The 24,086-nt window shown below is 47.1% G+C and overlaps 1 protein-coding gene and 1 long non-coding RNA gene across 5 annotated transcripts in view; one reads left to right on the top strand and one right to left on the bottom strand.

Annotated features, from left to right (window-relative positions):
* Window positions 1–24,086, bottom strand: part of CTNNA2 (catenin alpha 2) — a 933,346-nt gene that overhangs the window by 331,965 nt on the left and 577,295 nt on the right. The gene's annotated exons all lie outside the window — the stretch shown is intronic.
* On the top strand, window positions 4,717–5,614 carry LOC140690047 (uncharacterized). The gene is made up of 2 exons (XR_012065240.1): window positions 4,717–4,953; window positions 5,065–5,614. It is a non-coding gene; the product is annotated as an uncharacterized lncRNA (long non-coding RNA).

Genomic DNA, 24,086 nt, shown 5'->3' on the forward strand with positions numbered 1-24,086 from the left:
GCCAAATCTTGAGCAGGTAATTAAGTCACTAACTAAGAAAATCACTGCTTAAGCCCACAGAGCTGTGTTCTCAAACGGGAAGCAGCACTAAGCAGATGAAATGCCTTTATCCCGTACTGAACTCTGACCTGGTTGCCACAGGTGACAGGTCCCCCTGTCAGAGGTGTGGGTTTAAGCACATATCATGAAATAAAGTTTGTGTTCTTCTTTTGGTTGTGTTTGCTTTGCCCTCAGCCTTGAGGGCTCTAGGGGATGGAACATGACTGGGTTTTGACGCCTAGACTTGAGTCCCGGCCCCACCATCCCCCAGGTGAGTGATATGGGACAAGGGATACGGGACAAGCAACTCCGTCTCCATCAGACGGATGGTTTCAAATTTCTCCCTTGAAGTTTTGGGGAAGAGTAGTTTTAATGCATGGAAAACATTTTGCACATGCTGGGCACAGAGAGAGCGTTCAGTAAGCACGGTTAGCATCATCAGAATCCTCTTCATCATTATCCCCCTCATCATCATTATGCTGGGTACCAGACGTGTCTGTTACCACCGAGTTACATCTTGACTTTGTACACAGTGCGTCTCCTTCCCAGTGCTATTTGCAACCGAGTGGAATATTCAGCCTCGGAATATCCCTAGATGGAATCACATAAAGTGATACACGTGACAGCACTTTGTAAGTTGTGAGGCTTGATGAAAACAGAAGCCACCCTTGTGGGGGGTCTCCCAGATGTGTCCAAACCAACCCACAGATGCTGAAGTCATATCCATCTTCCTCCCCATGCCCATGGCTTCTCTGCTCTGTCCTTTTCTTTCCAGTGACTCAAATTTTCATGACGATACAACACTCATTTCCGGTTCCGAAGATATTTAAGAAGCCACCCCCAACGTCATCAGCTCTCTGTGGTTCTCTATCTCACCACCAGAAGGTGCTGGAATCTTCACTGACCTTAGCACCATATTTACCAGTCTGGATTGCCCCAGGATGTCTCCTGTTCATTGTCTATGTTATTAATTTACCATATAGCATGCATATATGATCTGTGTCCCATTATACACTATTCATGGTCAGGAGTCAACGTATTTGCATTAATTCCATGTAGTCAGTTTCTAGGCACCATCAAAGCGAAGAGAGCAAGACAAGACACGGCCCTGCTCTCAAATGGGCTGATACAGATACAGGGCCCACACATACAAGGACACCCAGAGGTGGCGAAGGACGCATGCTGTAACGCAGGGGTCTCACAGTCTTCCAAGGACACAGCAAAAAGAGAGGGTTGTCCTAACTCAGGAAATGGGGTTGGAGGTAGAAGAGGTCTTGATAAAGAAGGCAGACTGTGCACTAGGTCTAGGTAGCTGGGTGGGACCTGACATGCAGAATGGAAGGAATGGGTCTGCCAAGAGAACAAGCCACTGTGTGCAGCAGGATGGACGCAGGCAGCTGAAAGGGAGGCATGAGCCAAATGCACCGGCAAGGTGCTTCCCAACACCATCATGATTTGATTTGTTATAAGCAGATACTCAATCAGCACGACAATCTAGAATCGAATTTTGTTCCATTTCAGCAAGGAACACGTCCTACTGATCGCAGGATGAGTTGGTGAGAAGAAAACTAACCACTCTCACGTCTTCCCCTGTTCGCATTGCTAGAAGTAGGAGAGAGTCCAGAGAGGAGTCTCCTAAGGCTTCTTGAAGGGAGGTTCTGCAAAATCATCTCATTAATTATTAAACAGAAGCAAATATTGGAAGGGGGTCATTGGAACACTCAGAGCAGACAGAGGTTTTAGAGAATGTCTTCTGAGATTGGAAGGGTACCATGGCTACAAACAGCAGGGATCTGAGGACGCGGCAGGCTCCTACGGCAAAATGGCTATGCGGGTGGCTCCTAAAGAGACTGGGTCCATCCTCAGAAAAGATCCAGGGACAAAGCATGGCAGAAACAGCAGATCCACCTGCTTTTCAGGGACCACGTGAACACAGACACTGATCAGGCAAGTGGATGCCCCCTGCTCCTAGGGTCAGAGCGCCAGTCCCGAGAGCCCTGGATCGATATGGGGCCTCTAGCACCTCCGTGTAATCAGGAGGGGTTGATACGGTGCAAGAATCCTTATAGCAATTGACAGTTAATCTCCTTGGTAAGAGAGAAAGCTCCAAGTAGATTAGATGCAATTTTAAAAGAAAACAAAAGCCATGTGAGACATTTTCATTCTTGTTGTGAAGTGCATATCCATTACACTGTCCTTTATCACACCAGCTACGCCTGTGGGGACCATGCAAACAGAGGGGCTGAAATGTTCCTGGTATTCTTCAGAAATTCACGTTTGGAGGCTCAACAGTCAGGAGACCGTTTAATTCCGTATCAGACTTCGAGTGTGTCCTAAGCTTCCTTGAGACGACCCTAATTTGCAGTCACACTGGGAGTCTTGCCTGGGCTGTCTGAGCTTTATCTATTGGTATGAGTACCCACTGGGGCAAAAACAGGGACTGTTGACTGGTCCGCAGACTATGACTCTTGTACAAAGACCAGAAGGAAAAGTGACCGTCAGTCTCTCCACGGGTGCCCTGGAAGGAAGGACAAATCGCTCTGAGGTGTGGTGTGAAGGCACCTGCGCTTGACGAGGCATCGGTTGACTCATCAGGAACGGACACTTTGGCAGCTGACACTGGATGGCCTCTTCCCAGGGGAAGTGTCCCCAGACCCAGGGGAGAATGAAAATTATAACAGGAAAGAGACCAGTGTGGAAGATGCTGTTGGCAACCTGTTCAACAGCCATCCCCCGTCTTCTTTGTCCCTGATGGAAGAATCTGTCACCGTGACAAAGGCTAAAACAGGCGTGGGCTGGTTTCCCCAGCTTCCGTGAAGCCAGGTCATGGCTCACCAGCAGGACAGATGTCTGGTGGGGAACTTCTCCGTGATATTTTATTACTAAAAAAAGGGGGGGCACGTATTAGGAACCTCTGTTTTTGGGCCATGGACAGCCATCCTGAATCTTGCAACGAACAAGCACGTGGACTAGGTGAGGCACCAGGGCTGAGAAACGGAAGGAGACCGGGTCCCTGATGACACTGCTGTGCCCCAGGGTCTAGGCTAAGGAACACAGACCGTGTGTTGTGTGAGATAATAAACAGTCGTTTTTCAAGTCACTGGGAAGCGAGTGGTTCTATTGCTGGCAACCCTAAGCATCTTATCTGATACAACAGGATTCTAGATGGAATGGGGTAGAGACTGCGAAGACTGAAAAGCTAAAGCCATAAGGCTCATGTCTGAAGGAGCCGGAGAAAACAATGTCCTCCAGGGGGCAGGGACGCATCTCCCTCCCGACTCTGTGAGGACTCTGACGGATTCTCAGAGACGGTAAGGCGACTGAAGGTCAGAGTTGATGGAAGGGATGGTGTTGATGGTTGCACAGCAGTGGAGAGGGGAGTGGCCGCCACTTCTGTGCTGCGCAGGCTCAGTCATGAGAGAGGAGAAGCTGGAGAAACTACTCCGCACGGGGCTCAGAACTGAAAAGCGCGGCCACGCCTCCGCAACTGTGCCAAGTGTCAGCGCTCAGCACTCAGTGTGCAAGCCAGTCGGTACCCTGGAGATAGTACTGAACATGTATTTGCAGTATGAAGAGACAAATGGAAGAAATCTAACTCCCTGGGACAAGCCTGGCACCCCTGACCTGCGTCACATCACCAGGACACGGAGCGGGGTAGGGTGGGCGGGCCTGAGCTGCAGGCCGTCCTCTGCTCCTCTTGCCCGGATGGGGCATGAGGCTACCAAGGATGCTTGAATCAGTGACCTTTTTCCCAGATTGCCTGGCAGCTTCCCACCTCCTTCCTCTCTCCCTCTCTTAGGTACACAAACAACTGCCCCCGACACATCCAACTACACACACACACACATATGCGATAAAGTGCAAAGTCACTAATGAGCCAAGAGATATACACAAATGCAGTCTCTGATGGAGTCATCTACCCTTCACTACTGCCTTCAGAACGGTTTCTTAGGAAGAGGATTTTAGTCTGGGGTAGGTAAGATTAGCCTCAATTTTCCCTCCATCCATAACCTGTGGCATTTCTGATCCACACCAGCTCCGGACTCCCTCTGGCCAATGAGACAGCAGCAAACATGGCACCAGTGGAGACACAGAAAGCACTTGCCCCATAGGACATGTCCTTTTGCTGGTCCTGGGGACCCCGAGGCCGCCACCACGTGAACTAGCGCAAGCTGGCTTGATGGGTAAGACGGACACCTGGCCAGAACCACAGCCTGCAGCCAGCCAGCCACCAAGCACGTGGGTGAGACGTGCAGTCAACGGCAGATGGCAAGCGCACGAGGGAGCCCGCCCGGGAGCATCAGAACGTCAGGGAGAGCCCAGCCCACGGGGCCAGCACACACAACAGTGAGATAATACCTTGCTTTTTTTTTTTAATTTAAGCTATTAAAGGATTCTGTTTTGTTTTGTTTGTACAGCAAATGCTAACAGATAAAGTACCCTGATAATATGTCATATAAATAAATACTTGTTCTATCGGGAGCACTGTCCTACTTCACATGAATTTCACCATCTCTGGGGGAGTTCTTAATACCCTCACTTTATAGAGGAGGAAGCTGAGGTTCAGGGAGGTGACTTCACCTCCATACCTAGTAAATGGCAAGCAGCACTTCCAATCCCAGTCTCTGTGATGTCACAACAGGTTCTCTTCACCACCTTCCGATGCAGACAGACGATTTCAGAGACACAGGATCTCGGAACCGCATGCTCTGAAGAATGTGGGCAAGGATTGGCTTGGTTTACCCTGTGGAAAGCAGACTCTCCGGGGCCAGGGGAGAAACTTTCCCTCTTCTGGAGACTGTCTTATGGAGGAGAGAACTGAGACCTCTGAGGAGAAGGTAGCGGTTTCTGGCTGGCAGCAAGAGAGATTCTTGTCCTAAAGGAGCGGTGCAGAATGGAACAGGTGCATTCAAGGTAAGATGAGCTCCCTGCACCCAGATACTCAAGGAAAGAAATGTAATCCATCCACGAACATCTCCAACTTCTTTCTGCCCCATATTTACTCATTTTGTTCTTCTCATCAAGGAGGCGCTCTGCTCTCTCCTCTTCAAGACCTCGTCGGAGTCCACCCCTTTTCCACAAAGCCTCTGCTGACTCTCCCCATCCCACTGAGCTCCCTTTCTCAGAACTCGCACCAGTCGTTCCAGTGCCCTCTTCTGTCGATATGACTCAACTCCAGTCTGCATTTAGAATGTGGAGCGGTGGACAATTACAGTTTCGGAAATGGACAGACCTGCACTCGGACCTAACAGTGTGTTTTCACTTACCCTCCGGACTACTGTATGAGGCTGTTATGGGGAGACAGTGAGAACACATGCGCCCACTGCACGAGCTGGGTAGTTCCTAGAGGTACAGAGTTTCACCAGATGGTGCTGACCTGGTTCCCTGAAACGGACCTTGAAGCAGGCGCCGTGCCTTACACTTCCAGGACCCCATCTCCTCCCAAGGCTGGTGCTAAGCACATGCAAGACGCCTAGAGCATGTCACTTCCACTGACTTATTAGCCACCCCAAAATCCCAAGCCAAGACACTTTTATCAAATAAGTCTGTGGTATTAAAAAAAAAAGTATCTGGTCTTTGTCCCTGGTTTCTGGCTAAGGGCTTCAGAACCCCTCGGAATGTCCTGAGTGATAGGCTGCCTTTATTATGCTAACGCGGCAACTCTGGGTGGGGCTCTGAGAGTCTCAGGATGGGGGCGGGTGATCAAAGACACCAACCGCACGGTTAGAGGGTTGGAACTTTGGGCCCCTAGGCCCCCAAGGAGGGAAGAGGGACTGGAGAATGGATTCAAGCACGTGGCCAATGATTTAACTTATCGTGCCTGTGTAACAAAATCCCAGAAAAAACTCGGGACACCAGGAGCTTCCTGGCTGGTGAACACACTGATGTGCTGGGAGAATGATGTGCCCAGGTCATCAAGAGGAGGCGGCGGGAAGCTCTGGGTCCCCACCTCTCTCAGACCCTGTCCTGTGCATTTCCTCCATTTGGTGGTTCTTAAGATGTATCTCTCTTTCTCTTTTCGTGTTTTTTTTTAATTGAGGTATAGTTGGTTTACAGTGTGTTACTTTCTGGTGCACAGCACAGTGATTCAGTTACACACATTCCTTCCCGTATTCTTCCTCCTTACAGGTCACTACAAGATACTGAGCATAGCTCCCTGTGCTGCACAGTAGGACCTCGTTGTTTGTCTGTTTTATATAGAGTAGTGTGTATGTGCAAACCCCAGGCTCTGAATTTATCCCCCCAACCCCTCCCCTTCCCCTCTGGTAACCGTACGTTTGTTTACTACGCCTGTGAGTCAGTTTCCGTGGTGTGTCCTTCATAACAAAACAGTCCTCTTACGTCCAGCACTTCTAATGCATCCTGCGAGTTGTTCTAGCAAATAACGGCCCCAAGGAAGTTGTGGGAACGTGCGATGTTTTAGCCAGTTGGTCAGAAGCACAGGGGACCCCAGACTTGCAGGTGGGGTCTGAAGTGAAGGCAGTCTTGTGAAGGACTTTGCCCTCAACCTGGGGTCTCCAGGTAATGTCAGAAGTGAATGCAACTGCAGAATACTCAGCGTCAGAGAATTAGGGTCAGAACCAAAAGCCAAAAAACCAAGCATCCTGGGCATTACGCTATGTCTTCCAGGATCAGAAAAATAAACATTCCAATGAGCTGTATTAAAAATATACACACTTAGAATGGTTTTCTTTTACAAAAAGAATCCCAACATTAATTGCCCCCAATTTTTCCTCTATTATCAAGTTAGTCCTCAGCATCCCAAAGAACGTTGCTGACAGAAATGAAAAAAAAAAATCTCCGGATGAAATTCACTCGGAAGAAAATATTATGACATACAACTTAAAGTATCAATTCTTAATTTTGAAAAAGAAAAACATATGCTATTAAGTAAATCTGATATTTCTACAACATGTCATCATGTAGACCATGGATTTTCTTTAACAGATTAGTTTTGCCTGAGTGCGAAAGTACAATTCAGAATTTTTACTTTCAAAGATTACACGTCGTCATTCATTCACTCTCTCACGCTCTTGCTCCCTCTCCGTTTCCAGCGCTCTCTCTCAATCTCTTACTCTCTCAAGGAAAAATTCTGTACGGAGTGACAGCCTAACATTCTCTGCAATTTCCCAGGGTAGCGTTACTGGGGTAAATGAGGTGTCAGGTTCTATGCTAATTCATCACTTATTAATTAACAATATCAACAACGCTTTTTTCATTACTGATAACACATTTTACTGACTACCAGAGGATTTTTTTTATTACAAAACTTATCTCAAAAGCTCTTTCCTGTTATCGACGGCAATAATAAAAAGAAAAAAAAATCATCAATCATCATTTTAATGACTGATCATTTTTCCCCTCACTAAAATTAAATCATAAAAGCCATTTAATTAAATTGAATGGTAACTGAATGACTTTAATCATGCAAAAAAATTAAAACGAAGGATGCCTTCTCTCAAAGCTTGACAACATGGAATGACGCGATTTGACCGATGTGGCCAATCCTGAGAGTAAGCAGAAGGTTGACGATTATCTTGCCTTTTGGTTTCATCAGCAGAAGAGCTACCGTGAGAAAAACGCTTTGCCTCTTCCCGCTTTGGGGCAGGGTCCCACCGACACATCTGCTCACGAGCAAGAAAGGGTCATGGGGTCTGATTTGGGGGGGTTCTTGTGACGGACCAAGTAAAGCTCCAGAGAACTCTATCTCAAGGAGCAAGAATAGGTTTCTCCGAAGTTTCCAAAATAACTCACCTAATATGCACTTACTGTATACCTTCTGTACGCTGTACCTGGTGGCAGAGATGCAAAGAGGCTCTCCTGGTCTTCCAGGGGAGACAGACACACCAACAAAACATCATCACGCGCTAAGTGCTGGGTCAGCTGTCTGTGTAAAGTGTCGTGAGCTCCTCAGGGAAACACTAGTAAATGCTCCCGGGAGAAATCTATTTAATTCACTAGGGCAGTTTCACATGAGTTGAGTTTTGAGAGCTGAGAAGTTCTCGAGGCAACGAAGCCTATTCCAGGACGGGTAAGAGGACCCGCAAGCAGAGCAGACGCTCGGGGCAGCTGGCCTGCAGGAAGGACAGAAGGGCAAGCGGACAGGGAAGCGGGTGAGGTGGCTGCAGCCCCCGCAGGGAGAAACGGCAGTCTACCCGCTGGATGGTGATGCGGCTTGATTTGTTTCTCATGAGGCTCTTCTTGGAATCAGTGTCCTTAAGAGGCCTGGGAATTGAGAACTGAGCACAGAGGGGAAGAGAAGAGAGAGAAGACGCATGAGAGAAAGACGCGCAGGAAACTAGCCGCCACCGGACAAGGCGGCAGTGACGCCACAGCCCAGACACCAAGACCGGATTTTAATGATCGTAATGTCTTCCCACGTCCTGGTGACGACAAGGGAGCCCCAGAGTGGAGACTACTGATGCATAATTCATAGTTACGAGACAAATGGATACTTCTGGAATCCAATCTTGCAAAAGGACAAGACTTGGCCAAGTTGTGAAGTGCCTCTATTACCTTCCTGGGCATCCAAAATCCTCACGTTGACCTGCCTATTCACCTGTCTCCTTATTGTCTTGCTTTTTAACATCTCCTGCCATGACGCCTGGACCTTCTGCAGAATGAGACCCCGCCATCACAATGTACGAGTCCTCAATCTCATTCTCCCAAGATCCTTCTCTCTGCAGACAGGTATCCAATCCGTACAGAAAATTTGTTAAAAACTGTTACTGGCTCACTCATTCATCCAACAAATATTTATGGGGCAGTTTCCATGAGCCAAGCACAACGCACTGGATACAGCAATAACCAAGATACACAAGAGCAACAGTGAAAATCCAGCATCTTCACAGAGCTTACGTTCTAGGGGAAGGGGCAAGCAATAACAGGATCAAGAAGGAAAAGACAGAGTCAGGCAGTGGTACACGCCATGAAGAGAAGAGCAAAGAAAGAAAGTGGGTGGGGAGGGTTGCAACGACTACGAACGAGGCAATGGAATGAAAGCTTGGAGGTGATGGAGCAAACCATGCAGATACCGGGGCTAAGCAGAGGGAACACAGCTGCAAAGTTCCCTTGGCAGGGCTGGAGGACCCGAGTGGCAGGGAAAGGGTGACGGGAGGCACTGGAGGAGCTGAGCTCAGTCGGGGACCACGGAGGAGTGCGGGGCTGGTCCTGCACTGTTAGGACCCAACCTGAGTGAGGCGGACACCGTTGAAGGCCTCGAAGTGACATCTCAGACTTGGGTTCCCACAAGATCCATCAGGAGGCTGTGTAGGGAGTAAACTGAGAAGGGCAGTGGCAGAAGAGAGAGAGAAAGCGGGCAGAAGGCTGCTGAAGTAATTCAGGGAAGAAATCACGGCATCCTGGGCCAAACTGTTGGCAGCGGAGATTGTAGGAAGCGGACAGGTTCTGGCTCTATTTTGAAGGTAGAGTTGACATCATTTACTGTTGGATTGGATTTGGAATGTGAGAGAAATGGAGGCGTCAAGAATGACTCCAGGACTTTTGGCTTCAGTAACCAAAGGGGTCAGTCGGCAAGTTAACCTTCTTCCGTCTCCACCCACGCTGTTAATATTGATGCTTAAAAGCAGAAAATAAAATAGCATACAACAGTCACTGTGTTTACCCTTCCTCCCCTCCTCTTTCTTCCCCTCTATCAGGCTGGTGAGTGCAAGGAAGCAGCACCACCTCCATGCTCTACACTTGGGAACCACGGAAGGGCTTTCCCAACTGAAACATCTCTCTAACCATCCTTGAAATGTGCCCAAAATTCCACCAGAAGAGGCTCATTTTTGGAGACCTTAAAGAGCTTGGTCTTTAGGACTTTTTAATTAGTAACAGTGACTTTGGAAAGAGTAGCTTTGATGCTATTTTTCAAACACGTTTCTTGACAAAATAATTGTCTTGCAGGTTGGGTGGGCAGATTTAGTAGATACTGATGCAGAACATCCAGCTCAATTTGAGTTTCAGATAAACAATGGATTATTTTTAGTGTTAAGTATGTCTCAAGTTTTGTATGGGATGTACTTACACTAAAACAAGAAAACCAAAAACTGTTGTTCACCTGAAGTTCCTATGCAACTGGGGCTCTGAGGTTCTACCTAACAGTCTATTTGGAAGTGAAAACACTGGAGTTGTTCGCAGCTAGTTCAGGACCGAAGAAGGAGGAGAGAAAAGGCGGTGAGAGGATGGAGATGACAGCTTTGCCCATTTTCACTGCACCCTGAATCCCAACCCTTAGACCTGCAGCAGCCAGTGATTCTAAGACTGCAATATGTAGCCACCACGATGGTCCTTGGAGGAAATAAACATGGAGAGATTTAAACAAAACTTTCAGCCCTCGGACATCACATTTTGAAAATGTAACCAACTCTGTAATTAAGTTCCAAATTATTTGCTGCAGTCAGTTTGGCTAACAGATGGGATGGTATTTCTGTTCGTCTTTTATCCCTGGAGTCAGTTTCCAGACATCCTGAGTGGGGCGTCTCACGATCACTGCCTGAGTGACAGTCACATGTGGCTAACAGCTTACTCAAATCAATGGATTTCTTTAAGTGAACTCAGTAAACTGTTATTTACACAGATATGAATAATACATTTATAAGGGGGAAAGAGGCAGTTGGGAAGTACTTTTTGAGATGGTGTATTGTGGTCATGACAAGTAATTATACATCGGCACACTGCTTGCTGATAAGATCTAACTGGTGCTATTTCAAGCAGTCTTTTCCCCAGTGGTCCTCTGTGATCCGCATCACAGTGGGATCCAGTCCCTCCATCTACACGGCAGACAGCAGTCACAGAAAGGTTCCTGTGCAGATTGGTTTGATGTAAGGCATTTGCCAGGGTCGGGGGTAGAGCTCGGTGGTAGAGCCTGTGACTGGTATGCACAAGGTCCAGGGTTCAATCCCCATTAAGTGCAAGATTTGAAAATATTAAGTAGTATATAAAAATTGATAAATAATCTCTTCTGTAGAGCACTGGGAACCATATTCAACATCTTGTAGTAACCTGTACTGAAAAAGAATATGAAAATGAATATATGTATGTGCATGCATGACTGAAACATTGTGCTGTACACCGGACATTGACACAATGTAATTGACTATACTTCAACAAAAATAAATGAATAAAAATAAAACATTTGCCAGATGAGACCCTCCAAGGCTTTAAACTGTTCTATTTTAATCCAATCCTTAAATGTGATTTTCTCCCAGATATTTACTTAGTGTTTACTATTCAGACCTGGGTTATTTACCTCTCGAGACGGTCATCCTCATATCACCATTTTATATAAAAGAAAAGTGATGCTCTGAGGATAAAGAAACTTGCCTGTTGTCTTATAACTGGTGTTTGGAAGACCCTTCTCATCACGACTTTATATGATCGGATCTAACTAACTGGAGGCCCTTCCCAACCTCAGTGTAAACATACACACATCCCACACGCACCATCACCACTGTGAACTTTAAACATACAGTTGTCAGACTTACACGGGCAAAGGGGGACTGGAGAGCAGTTCTTGCTGTTGGATACAAACTCATTTCTGTAGAGTTATGCTTTCCATCACATTGAAATCTCTGTCCCTAGAGGGGCACTGGACGTTACAGGACAGACTGGGGCTGAGAACCTGCGTGTAATTATGAGTTTGTGTTTCTCGGGGGAGGGCACCTCATATTTTCAAAGAAAACTTTTCCTGGCAGTAGCTTGCATGTGCGTATCTGTGCCCTCTACTTAACCACTCACTCCAATTCTCAAACTGCCAAAAGTCTCATTAACAACCATCTCAATATACCAGGGGGGCTGGCGTTTAATTATTCAGCCCTTTGGTAAGCAGAATGAACCGTGGTCATGTAAACACACTCCCTCCATATTTTGTTTGAGTTTTTGTAAATTATACTGTCTTAAGGAAGTCCCCGCCATGAAAACCTGTTACGTCATAGGCAAAACTGAGTTGTCAAAGGCTGGAATTACCTGAGTTAAAAAGTATATCACCCAAGAAAATTGTGGTACACTTTCTCACATACCAATTCTCATCAGACTCAAAAACAGTGACTTGGAGAGTCTGTGACATGCCAAAGCAAACCACCAAGGGCCCTGTGAAGACATCAGCTAAATTTTATTAAATTTCCGTGTCCCCCACCCCCTCCCCCGCAAATGTCTTCACTGCGGTTGGAGCTTGGGTGAGTTATTTCACAGGCTGGCGGCCCACAGTTGATCACGCAAAAGATGACCGGTTCCTTCCTCGCCAAGTTGGAGAGATGGTCAAGCTCCGTACTCCCCCAATGGTCTTGAGATACCGGGAGAAATCGCTAACTCTTCTCTTTTGTATCATCCAAAGCAATGTTTAGGACACAAAACTAGGGTTTTAGTGTAGTTTGAACTTAATAACAACAGCAACAAAAGTACAAGAATCACAAACTCTGGTGTCCAAGCAGGAAGCATAAAGGGATGACAAGGCAAATGGGAACAATAGGGAACGGTGGAGCCTGCGGCAAAAAGGGAACCGTTTCCCCTGAGGAGTTCACCTTCATATCTAAATAAAAACTGTATTAGCCAAATAAGCACCTGCACTTGCTCCCCTTGTAGTCAGCTTTATGACCCCCGGTTTATGGCCCTGGTTGTAGCCCCTTGTCTACAATCCCTGATTTCTTAGGTGGGGGCTCTTGCTAAGCTAAGTTTGTCAAAGCCACCTTGGTTGCTGGAATTCAGACACGGATGGCGCCTGCAGCACTCGAAGAAAATTCTAGAGGCATTTCAAGATACAAAAATAATTTACAAGAACCTTCTGATTTAGTTTTTAAAAATAGCTTAATCATAATACATTAATATTAACAAGAATGAGTGGAAAAACCATCAATCTGCGCCGTATCGCCGGAGGGAAGAGTACTCGGAATTTTGCAGTTCAGAGTAGAAGGACCATTTCGTAGTCAGACTGTAAATGGTCCTTATAAATAAACATATTTCTGTTTCTGAAGCGAGTAGAGAAATTTCATAGTTAAATCTGTTGGGCTTGTGTTCGATGAAAACAATTACTTTCTTGTTTTGTCTGAATGATAGAGAACGATACACTTTTTCAAGGAAGAACTAATTGTGGGAGCAGTTAGGCAATTAAAACTCAGGTGTGCTTTGAATATAAAGCCCCAGGTTCCAGCAGCAAAAGGGACGACGCACTCTGTCAAGCCTTCATGGTACGTGACAGACACGAAAATCTTGCTGTGTTAGGAGAGAGCGAGCTCTCCCACTGCTGCATGGAAACACACAGACCGCGCGCTCCCGGGGCCTCTCCTGCCTGAAAGATGGGCTAGAGGAGTCCTCATTTTCAACAAAGGGTTGCAGGCGAGTCAAGGAGCCCCCGGCATTTCCAACACCTGGACGGCTTCCGGGTGTGTTTTATCAATTTCTGGCGTGGGACTAGTGCAGTGGTCACCAGTTTACATAAAAAAGCTGAAACATTGATTTTTCTTTTTATTGTGATGGTCTAGCCTCCTCAGAGTTGTCATATGCACCCATACCCATGATTCAGAGTGCAATAAAACACCCCTAATGGGCGTGAGCTAAATTAAATCTTTCTCCCATGATTTACAAGGCAGCATGGGATAATTCTGAAGAATATAAATTTTCATTACATAGGAGCCGAGATGGGAGAAAAACGTGTAAGAAATTAGACCAAAGCTCGTCTTCAATTTGTCTTTCTGAGTTTTCTGATTTCCCTTTTCTTGCCATTTTCCTCCAGATGGAAGGTCTGGGTCCTCATTAGAGGCTCAGTCCTGAATAAGAATTAGCAAGGAAAACAGGAAAGCCGATGTATGGGCTGCGAACTCTGATAAGTCATTTAATTTCTCTGTAACATGGTTCTATCTCCTGTAAAAGGGAGATGGTGTGTAGCCATCAAATGACATAAAAATAGATGTAGAACAGGTCTGCGGATTTTAAAACACTACAAAAGGAGGCACAGATCTCTTTAGAACTGATAGCATTCGACACCCACCCCTCCACTTTCCATTCTCGGGTTGTAATTTTGCTTGAAAATTGTGCCCACCTGTGCTTGCTTGCAGTTGGGGTCCAGGGCCATCAGGATTACTGGGCCTGGCCTGGGTGCCATCCTCAGGGCAGCAGCAGCCACTCCAACTCTCGCTGGGGTAGACTTTTCCAGAGAAGCAGGAGCTGGGCTCTGTGGGTTACAGCTTTGCCCAGACGCTGGCCTCCTGCCCGTTTTCCAGAGCAGCCACTTCCAAGCATAAACTCAGTTCCTCGTCTACCTGGGTTCGATGAGCATCATCAAGGCAGCCTCCATCTGGTACATTCCTTCCGACCACGAGAGGAAACGGAAGACGCAGCAACCTTGCCCTGCCTCCAACCCCTCTTGGCCTCTCCCTGAAAAACCCACTTACTCAGTGTCCTGTTCACTTCCCTGGGAATATTTCAGCTCCTGCCTTGGTCCTTGGGTCTAGTGCGTATCTGCTCTTCCTTCCGGTCGCTCCTCAAATGCACCTTTCTCAGGAAGGCTCTTCCAGGTTCCCCAGACTAGCCCAGGAACCCCACCGTCTGGCCTCACAGCAGCTGGAACTCTCCCCCCAGCACACCTGGTCATCGGTAAGGGTGCCTGTGTGTCCCTACGAGACTGCAAGCCCCACGAGGGCAGGGGCCGCTTCTGCCTCGGCATTACAGCCTCAGATGCCAGCAGTGTTCCCAGTATGAGAGTGACACCAGGCCAAGCCCAGTTTGGCCGCTGGGCAGGAAGGGCGTCACATACTGGGGCCAGCATTTGGCTCTTTGTCAGTATAAGCCGGTCTTGCTCTCCATCCTGTTTCTCAGTCCTTCCTTTTAGTTTTTCACCCCTCTTTCTACTCTCCACCCTGCTATACCTCCCGTATTCTGGGACTGCTGTTCAGAGGGTTTAACAGATTTATTAAAGGTCTCCCCCTCCCTGCACGGGGCATCCTCTGAGAATGGTACGTCCTCAGAGAACTCGTGGGGAGAGGCTGGGGTGAGTATGTCGGGGGAGGGGGGAGAAGGAGGGATGGAGAGGACAGGGTGCTGTCGGGAGGATCAGTCCAGGAGCGTGGATGAAGGCAGGACTCTAGCCCTCAGGGAACAGTGGCCTAAGGTGGTGTCCCTCAGGGCCCTGGGGGCCCAGACAGAGCTCTGCCTCAGCTGGTTTCTCCTTGATCCTCAGAACACGTAGAGATTTGAGCGACTCTCCATTCTCCCAGGGATGGTAGCAGGGAACATAACAAAAAAGAAGCTGACTCACTCATACAGAGTCATCAGGAGACGCGAACCCCTTACACACGATGGATGCCTGAAGGCATCTTAACTGTCTTGCAGAATACCAGGGGAGCACTGCCGCTCAGAAGGCAGGACATCCAGAGGGGTAGGAAGACCCTGCTCTGTTCTGGGAGCAGGTGGCAGGATCCCGCCCTTACTGGGGTGTTGGGCCCCTGGGTCCCTCATTTCGGATCAGTGTTCCATCCGTCGCTTTACTTTGCAGCCCAGTTCAGCACCAACAGCTCCATGAGAAACTTTTCCCCTGAATTACAGCCAGGAAGGCAAAACAGATTTTAAAAAAAATTTTTTTTAAATACTAAGCATCAGTGACTCTTTATCTGCAGTGGTTAATAAGAAGGAGCTGGCTGTCGAGCTGGCACAGGAGAATGCCTACTAGCTCCCGATCGAAGAGGAGGGCACAGCAAAACCGCGATGAGTCACCGGGCTGGTAGCACACCTGAGGCGTGGGCCAGGCACCAACCAAGGAGGCGCCGTGGGCGAAAAGCTGGCAAGAGGCAGGGGCACAGCTGATGTTGGCCCACGGGCTTCTGAAGGGCCCCCTACACACCCTTGGCCACCTACCACCATCTGTGCTGCGCTGAGGCCCCTCAACCACGCGTGTCTGTGGGCGACGGCATCAGACATCAGTTCTCCCGGCCGTGTGCCCATCCAGCCCCCGCACAGGGAGAATCCCCAGGCAGGAGGACCGCCCCCGCCAGGGAGTATGGCAGGGACCCCGGCACGAAGGCCTGCAGGGCAATACCTTCAGGAAAAGACAGTAATACACACTCAGCTCCCAGGATGAGGGGTTAGTTACGTCCCCGGAAGCATCCTCATTGAGGTATAGCCCCGTGACTGATGGATGCAGCCTTGGCACCTCCTCCCTCAATACTGTGATTTCTCAAATGAGGACATTTGAGACCCTGAAAGTTCAGCGCCTTGATGGGTACCACAGGGTCGGACAAGATCAGAGTCAGAATTAGGAACTCTGCCCAGAGTTTAAAAGACCAGGCTGGCCATCAGAATCAGCTGAAAGTTTATAAAAAGCAAAACAAAAAACCAGACCCCCTCCTAGAGCCGCTCAATCCAAAGCACCAAAACTGGGAACAAAGAGCCTTAATTTCTCAAAAGCTCCCATCTGATCTGTCAGATTTGGGAAGCACAATCTCAGACTTATCATATCAACTGTTACCTGTGTCCCTAGAGGATGCTAGAGGGAGGTCCCCGAGGTCTCCGACTGCTAGAAGCCTCTGTACCTGCGGAGGGGACCAGGCACGCGTGGGAGGAAAGGTAGGGCCCAGCACAGAATCCTATTGCCGGCTGGGCTGGGGAAGGGAGGTGGGGGCAGGGGTCAACCCACCTGTAGGAAGAGAAGGATGCTCTGTGCCACTGTGCACGTCTGGGAAAGGGCTCAGCGACTGGACTCTGAAGCACGTCTATTCAAACACGTGAAGAGGGAAGGCTGGGTAACTTCCAAATGTCTCCTGAATCCCTGTGCATTTTCCCATTTCCAATCCATGGCCAGCATCTGTGTTCCGACCTTTGAAATCTCTTGCTCTGGTTTTACCGGCAAATGCCTAACTGGCACCCCTTCCTTCAGAACCACTCTTCTCCCATCTCTCCTTCGTACTGTTGCAGGAGAAACCTTTCACATGTACAATGTTTTCATGGTGCTCCTCTGCTGAAACTCTTACAACGCCCTTTCTATTTATAAACGAAAGCCCCAAAGCCTTATAAATGCAATCAGGGCCCTTCTTAATGCGTCTTTGGGTTATTTCTTTAATTTCGTTTTCAGAGCTGTCCTCTTCACGCCTCGAGTTCCACAGAAGTTGCTGTCCCCCAGAGAGATCACTGGGTCTTTGCACATGTCTTTCCTCCACGCAGAATGCTCTTCTTGCCTCTCTGTCCTCTCTTCCTAATTTCTATTTAGAAAAACAACATGTATCCTTCAAGTTCCCGCTGAAATGCCATCTTCTGTGAATGATATCAGTCTACTCCAGAGACATCCTCATGTTAATAGGAAGAAAAGTTCAAGAAATGGAAATTGACGGCATTGCCGGCATCAACCAACAATGAAGATGCTGTTGGGCAACCAAGCCACTAAAACCACACCTTCTGGACAAACATTTCTGTTGCCAGTGGACGGAGTCAAAATCAAGTGGGAAAGAGGTGGGTGTCAGGGCATCAGACAACTTCCGACGCGTTTTCACCTGGAGCCGAGGCAAACGCCTTCTTGTGGGGTTGGCGAACGTACAGCTACTGATACTGGCAGGCCTGGTAGCCGGATCCAGGTTAAGTGTTTGGACTAATTTAGGGAAAGAGGTAATCTGCGAAATGCAGTTGCGATTTGCAAATCACGTTGCTGTAACCTTCTCCTCCAATATCGTTCAAAAGCAAAATGCAACTGATCCTATTTGAGCTACGAGCAGAAGAAAATAACTCCTTGTGGCAGCAAGCATCTGTCAAGGGGTTTGATGTTCTCCAAATACTCCTTGGTATTACGCAGGCCATTTTTCACTTCTGAAGGGGATTCTCATTGACACGCATGAGCTCGGCACTCTATTATTTATGGTTAAGTGCAAATTGGTATGTTTAAGAAAAATGCAAAATTAAAGGACATGTATATTAAAAGACCTGAGGTGGTAATTACGCATCCCGTGCGGATAATTTAAGCAGAGTGACATTACAATATGCTTCAGTAATCCTAGGCGTGGCTTAAGAATGCAATAATGCATTGCTTTTAAAAGGTCCGCACACAAACTTACAAGAAGCCAGGTTGCTCTGGAAGGCATTCTGCGGCTGTGAAAAAATGCTTCAGCAGAGACTGCAGAGAGGAATTAGTGTTAGACTGTAGGTTAAACAGTCGAGCTGCCCGGCAGAATTTTCTGCAATGATAGAAATGTTCTATAACATTCTGTAGCAATTTCTCTAACAATGTGGTAGCCATTAGCCACATGTGGTCATAAAACACTTTTTAAGTGGCTAGAATGACTAAGGAATGGAATTTTAAATTCGATTTAATTTAAATTATAAATTTAAACCTAGTCTGCTGTGACTAGCGGATGGCATACGTACTGAAGACTGCTCAGGCTCGCCCCTTAACATGCGATTCACACAAAAGTACGGTGACTGTCTAACTAATCTTTCCAGTTCTCAGTGTATTTAACAAAATAATATCTAATGGTCTGGGGATTTATAGATTTTAAATTCTTCCCGCCACCTCCCCCCACCATCAAGTAAAACAGAAAACAGATACGAATCAATAAGGACATTCTACTGGGATCGAGAAAACGATTCAGCAGTTACGCACACGCACCCCGCCCCCCGTCAAACGGGTATTCTGAAATTCCTTTCTAAGGAAATTCCTTTCTCATGGGGCACGTTAGATAAAGCAGGCCTGGAGCATCGGAACTTCTGTTGGCTGTCATTACGCCTCTAATTTAAACATTTTGTCAATATCGTTGCTGTGGACAGGCTAGGCAGTCTTTTTGTTAGGTTTTGAAAATTCTGTAAAGGATCCGAATTTTTCGTTCTTAAGAACCTTCTGGAGGCTGGAGCTAAAAGGGCGTGCTAATAATTAGCGGGGACAACGTACGGCCTTGCTGCCAAGAGAGCAGGGATGGCGCTGAAAGTCCCAGATGCTGCGGAGCTTGCGGAGGGAACAGACACGCCGAACTGCGCCACACAAGCATCGTCACAGTCGCGAAAGCTGGGCAGCTATCCCTAAGCCTAACGATGAGGAACGGGTTAATAGCGAAATCTACAGAATGGAACACGGCAGCCAATAAAACTTGTATTCAGGACGAATAGGAAAACAAAAATATTTAAAAATTTGTCATACACAGTATAAAATAAGTGAAAATACGCATTGAGGAATATGATCTCTCTCTCTCTACATATGTATACAGTGCATATTATATATATAAACTAGATTCTAAAACTAGACATATTTAAAAAAAATTAATTCATTACAGTCCCATATCCTACCACCTGGAGATAATTACTATTAATATTTTGGTATCTATTTATATATTAGTATATATTTTTCAAAATTACCATGTATTGATAGTTAAAAGAAAAATTATTCATCTTACTTGAAAATCGCCTTTTAAGAAGTTGAAGGTTCCAGTGCAACAACAGAAGAGTAAGTGGTTAGCTTAGCCGCCACGCTGTGCAGAGCTGGGTGGTCGGTGTAGTAACAAACCTTGGGGAACCACAAAGTGGTTCATAGTCTGTCTAAAGCACCCTACTTAGACACAGGGAGAAAACTGGGTTCATTTGATGACTGATACATACTAATAAATGGCTATAAGTTTTCATCAACATCAATTGTCTTTGGTTTTATGTAAACCATAAGTATCATTTTCAAATGGCTATGAGCACTCACTCTTTATCCGCCCTTAGAAAAAGCAGTGACTAACACAGTGATCTGTTTACAGCTCTGAAGGTGGCTGCTGAAGTATGCAAAGGGTTATCTCTAGCCATATTACCAGCAAAGGTCCCCAACCACCTGGACGCTACAGGGGAAATCCATTTCAGGGACTTTCTTTTTTAAATCTTGGCCATTTAACGGGGCCAACCTGCCTCTCCTACTACATAGAAATAGCTCACAAGAACTAGAAACTGCTGTTAAAAATATATTAAAGTGCTGGAGAACATGAAAGCCGCTCTGCAATGAAGCCATTAAACGGAGTGAAGCTAATTTCTGAGGTACATTCGAACCTACAACCTAAGTCAGCAAGCAGAAGCCAATAAACTTTTATGGGGTTCTGTAACCAAGCCATCCCTAGGAGTTAAATTACCAATGCCCATTACAAGGTGCGTTTGACCAGCAAAACCTGAAGTGACACTTGCCGCACATACACAGAAATAAAGTTGGCAAATGGACATCTTAATTTGCTGCTAACTCTATGGGTGCTTATGCCATGTGCGGAGAGCTGTATTTATATGTGAACCGAGAAGCAACTACTGCATCCTGCTTTGGACAATTAACATAAAGCCAAGCAATTTGAGCAAGGTTTGGAAAGCAAACACTGCAAATGTTTAGAACGGTGCCCCTGTGGTGCCACCAGGTGCTCGGGTGAAACATTAGACCTTCAGCACCACGAGCAGAGACGGGGTCTGCCTTTCAACAGCTGGTGCCCAGTACCTGCACTGGGCCGGGCAGGTGACGAAGGTCACCTAGATATTTTGGAAGAAACGCCTGGGTGGACATCAGGAAAAGAGGCAACCCAAAAGGTGAGGTGTATATCTTTAGATCCTTAATTCAATTACCAATTATTAATTAAGCCTTCTTCCTCAACCCTGGGGATTTCCACTAAATAGACAGAATGGCGCATATCACCACGTGTGGTGTGGATGGCTCCACTCTCTGCTCTCCTGCACACGTGACTTACCTTTCCTGCTCTGAGAACCTGAGAGCAGTTTCCCAACCCCTGGCCCCTTCCTGAGTCTTGGTTCCCTCGACTTCTTCCATTGGTTTACGTGAGTGAGGTCACAGCCGTTACTTTAAAAGTCCCCTTCTGAAACCAAATTAAACCAAACCAAAGAACCAAAGATGTGAATTTTCTTCAATGAGTGGAAATGAACAGATGTAACCTCTGCTTTGTGAAAACACTTCCCAGGAATCGTTAGGACTAGAAAAGACCTAACCAGTCCATTCCAGAGCCTCCAGGCAGAGAAAGAGCCCTGGACACCAGCAAATGCGATCTATTCAGACAGTCAAGTTCTTGGGAATGTCAGTGCTAAGGGCCCAGAAACAATTTCTACAAAATACACACGGACGGTTAACCCTCCATCATTTCCCTTCATTGTCAGGTTAACAGAACATTCATCTTTCAGGTAGATGTTTAATTACTCTTATTATTATTAGTATTAATTGCTTTATTATTGAGAAATAGCATAGTGAGATGGTTAGGAGCACGGGCTCAGGCCTGGGCCCAGACTTGAAAACTGGCTCTATCAGAGGACTGGAAGACTAGGAAACATTGCCAACTATTAGAAGTCTCCATAAAAATGGAATAAAACTCCACCAAGCTCCCTAGGTTACAACGAAGATTAAAAGAGACAGAGTGTGAGAAGTACTCAGCACAGCACCTGGAGCGTATTAAGGGCCTCAGAGTTGGCCACTGTTACTATTCTGATTGTCCACATATTGATACTATGGTTCAAGGTAACAGAAACACGGCTTTTTGACTTCCAAGCCAAGTGCACAGCCCTGATCTCACTGAATGCTCCCATCAGCTCTCTCATTTAGCCGGGAGAAATATCAGTAAAGACAAAGAATTGAATCCTTTGTCGCTTGTTACCTAGTAACTCAGCTGAGGCACGGAGCTTGAAGCCGGCATCTTCGACATCGTGGCTCAGCCCCTCTCTCTGCCACACGACGCTGAAGACAAGTGAAGTTTAACGAGTTCGATTATATGGCTTGAGACAAAATGGTAGCAAAGGAGATTCTGGGTTTCGGTGTGTCTCGGGGCCGTCCTGTGGGAGCCACAGGGAACCTGGGTGGGCCGAGCCTTCTGGCAAGGGGCAGCGCTGGGCACTTCGGACCCCATGCAGCCCCTTCCTGGGCCAGGAGCCCGTGGGACAGAAGGGAAGGCCACGGCAAAGAGCAGTGCACGGCGGACCACTACCCGAGGCAGCCCACGGCCCCGTGACCACCTTCAGCGCACCCTCAGCAGCTGGCAAGACCCAGGCAGGGTCAAAGCAACCGCAGAGGGTGCAGTTTTGCGGACATCACAAGCCTCAGTCACTCAGGGCAGCTCCAGCCCTCCCGCTCGCCGGTGTCTGCTTGCACCTTCTCAGAACCCTGACACTCAGTGAGCGGTGGAGTAAATAGGGTCAATGTTAGGGATGATGTCTGAGCTGCAAAGCATCCTCGAATGGGCCGGTCCAATCTGTATAATGCTACCCAGTGTCTAGACACTGCCGGGCACGGAAATCAGGAGTCAGGGCTCTTGCCTGAATGGAGAAGGTCTAACTGGGCATTGAGCCAGCCACACCTGGAGCGGCTAGAGAATCTCCCGGGGCAGCACAGAGGCCGAGATGGGGTTTCAGACCCTGCATCCCAGCCAGCTCAGGCGCGGACACTCAACGCCGCTCAGCGGACGTCAGTCAGAGCCTTCTCCTCCTCCACTGACCTCCTGCTCCGCAGCAGTGGACTCCATCCTGATGCTAACAGCAGTCTCAGCGCTGACGGCCTCCAGGGAGCGGGGAAGCCACAGCAGATGCCCCACCCCGGCCCCGCAGGCCGGCCCTGTCCAACTCAATGCGTGTCGTCGTACTCGGTGGGGGAATCCGGGCTCTACACTGACTCCCACTGCCGTCCCTCCAGGCCGTGGCCGTGATGCCTGCGAAACGTGCCCTGAAGACGATCCAGTGGAAGCAGTCCTCAGACGGAGAACCACGTGTGGAGCAGTTTCAGGGCTCCCCCCAAGGTGGTCTGGAAACTGAGGGAGGGTCTGTGTGTCACAGATGACTCAGTGAGACTCGCCCCTCCCTGATCAAGTCTACCTCAGCCCCTCCAGGGCACACACCATCACCTCCGCCGTCTGTGAACTCCACCACCCCACCCACATTCCCGGACGCTCAGTGAAGGTCTGAGCTGCATTCTGCTTCGTGCTGCTGTACGTCCGGGGACCCTGCTCCACTTCCCTAAGAACGGGGCTCTGCCGGCACAGGCTGAACAAATTGAGTTGACTTTTCAGGCACTGAATTTACTTTTCATTTAGGAATAGATAATACTTTCTTTTTTTAAAATATTCCATCTACTTGCATCTGTTTCTTTTTATTTATTTATTTATTTATTTATTTAATTTATTGAGTTATAGTCAGTTTACAATGTTGTGTCAATTTCTGGGGTACAGCACAGTTTTTCAGTCATACATGAATATACATAGATTCATTTTCATATTCTTTTTTTAACATTTTTTATTGATTTATAATCATTTTACAATGTATCAAATTCCAGTGTGGAGCACAAATTTTCAGTTATACATGAACATGTATATATTCATGGTCACATTTTTTTCTCTGTGAGCTACCATAAGATCTTGTATATATCTCCCTGTGCTACACAGTATAATCTTGTTTATTTATTCTATATATACCTGTCAGTATCAACAAATCTCAAAATCCCAGTCTGTCCCTTCTCATGCCCCTTGCCCCTGGCAACCACAAGTTTGTATTCTATGTCTGTGAGTCTGTTTCTGTTTTATATTTAAGTTCATTTGCCTTTTTTTTTTAACATTCCACACATGAGCAATCTCATATGGTATTTTTCTTTCTCTTTCTGGCTTACTTCACTTAGAATGACATTCTCCAGGGACATCCATGTTGCTGCAAATGACGTTATCTTGTCAATTTTTTATGACTGAGTAGTATTCCATTGTATAAATATACCACAACTTCTTTATCCAGTCATCTGTCGATGGACAGTTAGGCTGTTTCCATGTCCTGGCTATTGTAAATAGTGCTGCTATGAACATTGGGGTGCGGGTGTCTTTCTGAATTAAGGTTCCTTCTGGATATATACTTTTATTTAGGAATAGCTTCCCACATATAGAAATAACCTGAAGATTCTCCATCGAAGATTTTCACAAGGAAGTTTTGCTCACTTCAGTCTAAGAAGAGTGGACCACCACTCTGCCCAAAGTAGGAAGAGCTCACATACAGGGCTCACAGGAAGAGCAGTAAAACTCTAAAGTGAGAGAAATGTGTTCTTTCAGCTGGCCCATACAGCACATCACTTTACTTACAACTATTAGAAACGTGTTATG

The sequence above is a fragment of the Vicugna pacos genome, chromosome 28 (genome assembly GCF_048564905.1).
Source record: "Vicugna pacos chromosome 28, VicPac4, whole genome shotgun sequence".
In the NCBI taxonomy this organism is placed as follows: domain Eukaryota; kingdom Metazoa; phylum Chordata; class Mammalia; order Artiodactyla; family Camelidae; genus Vicugna; species Vicugna pacos.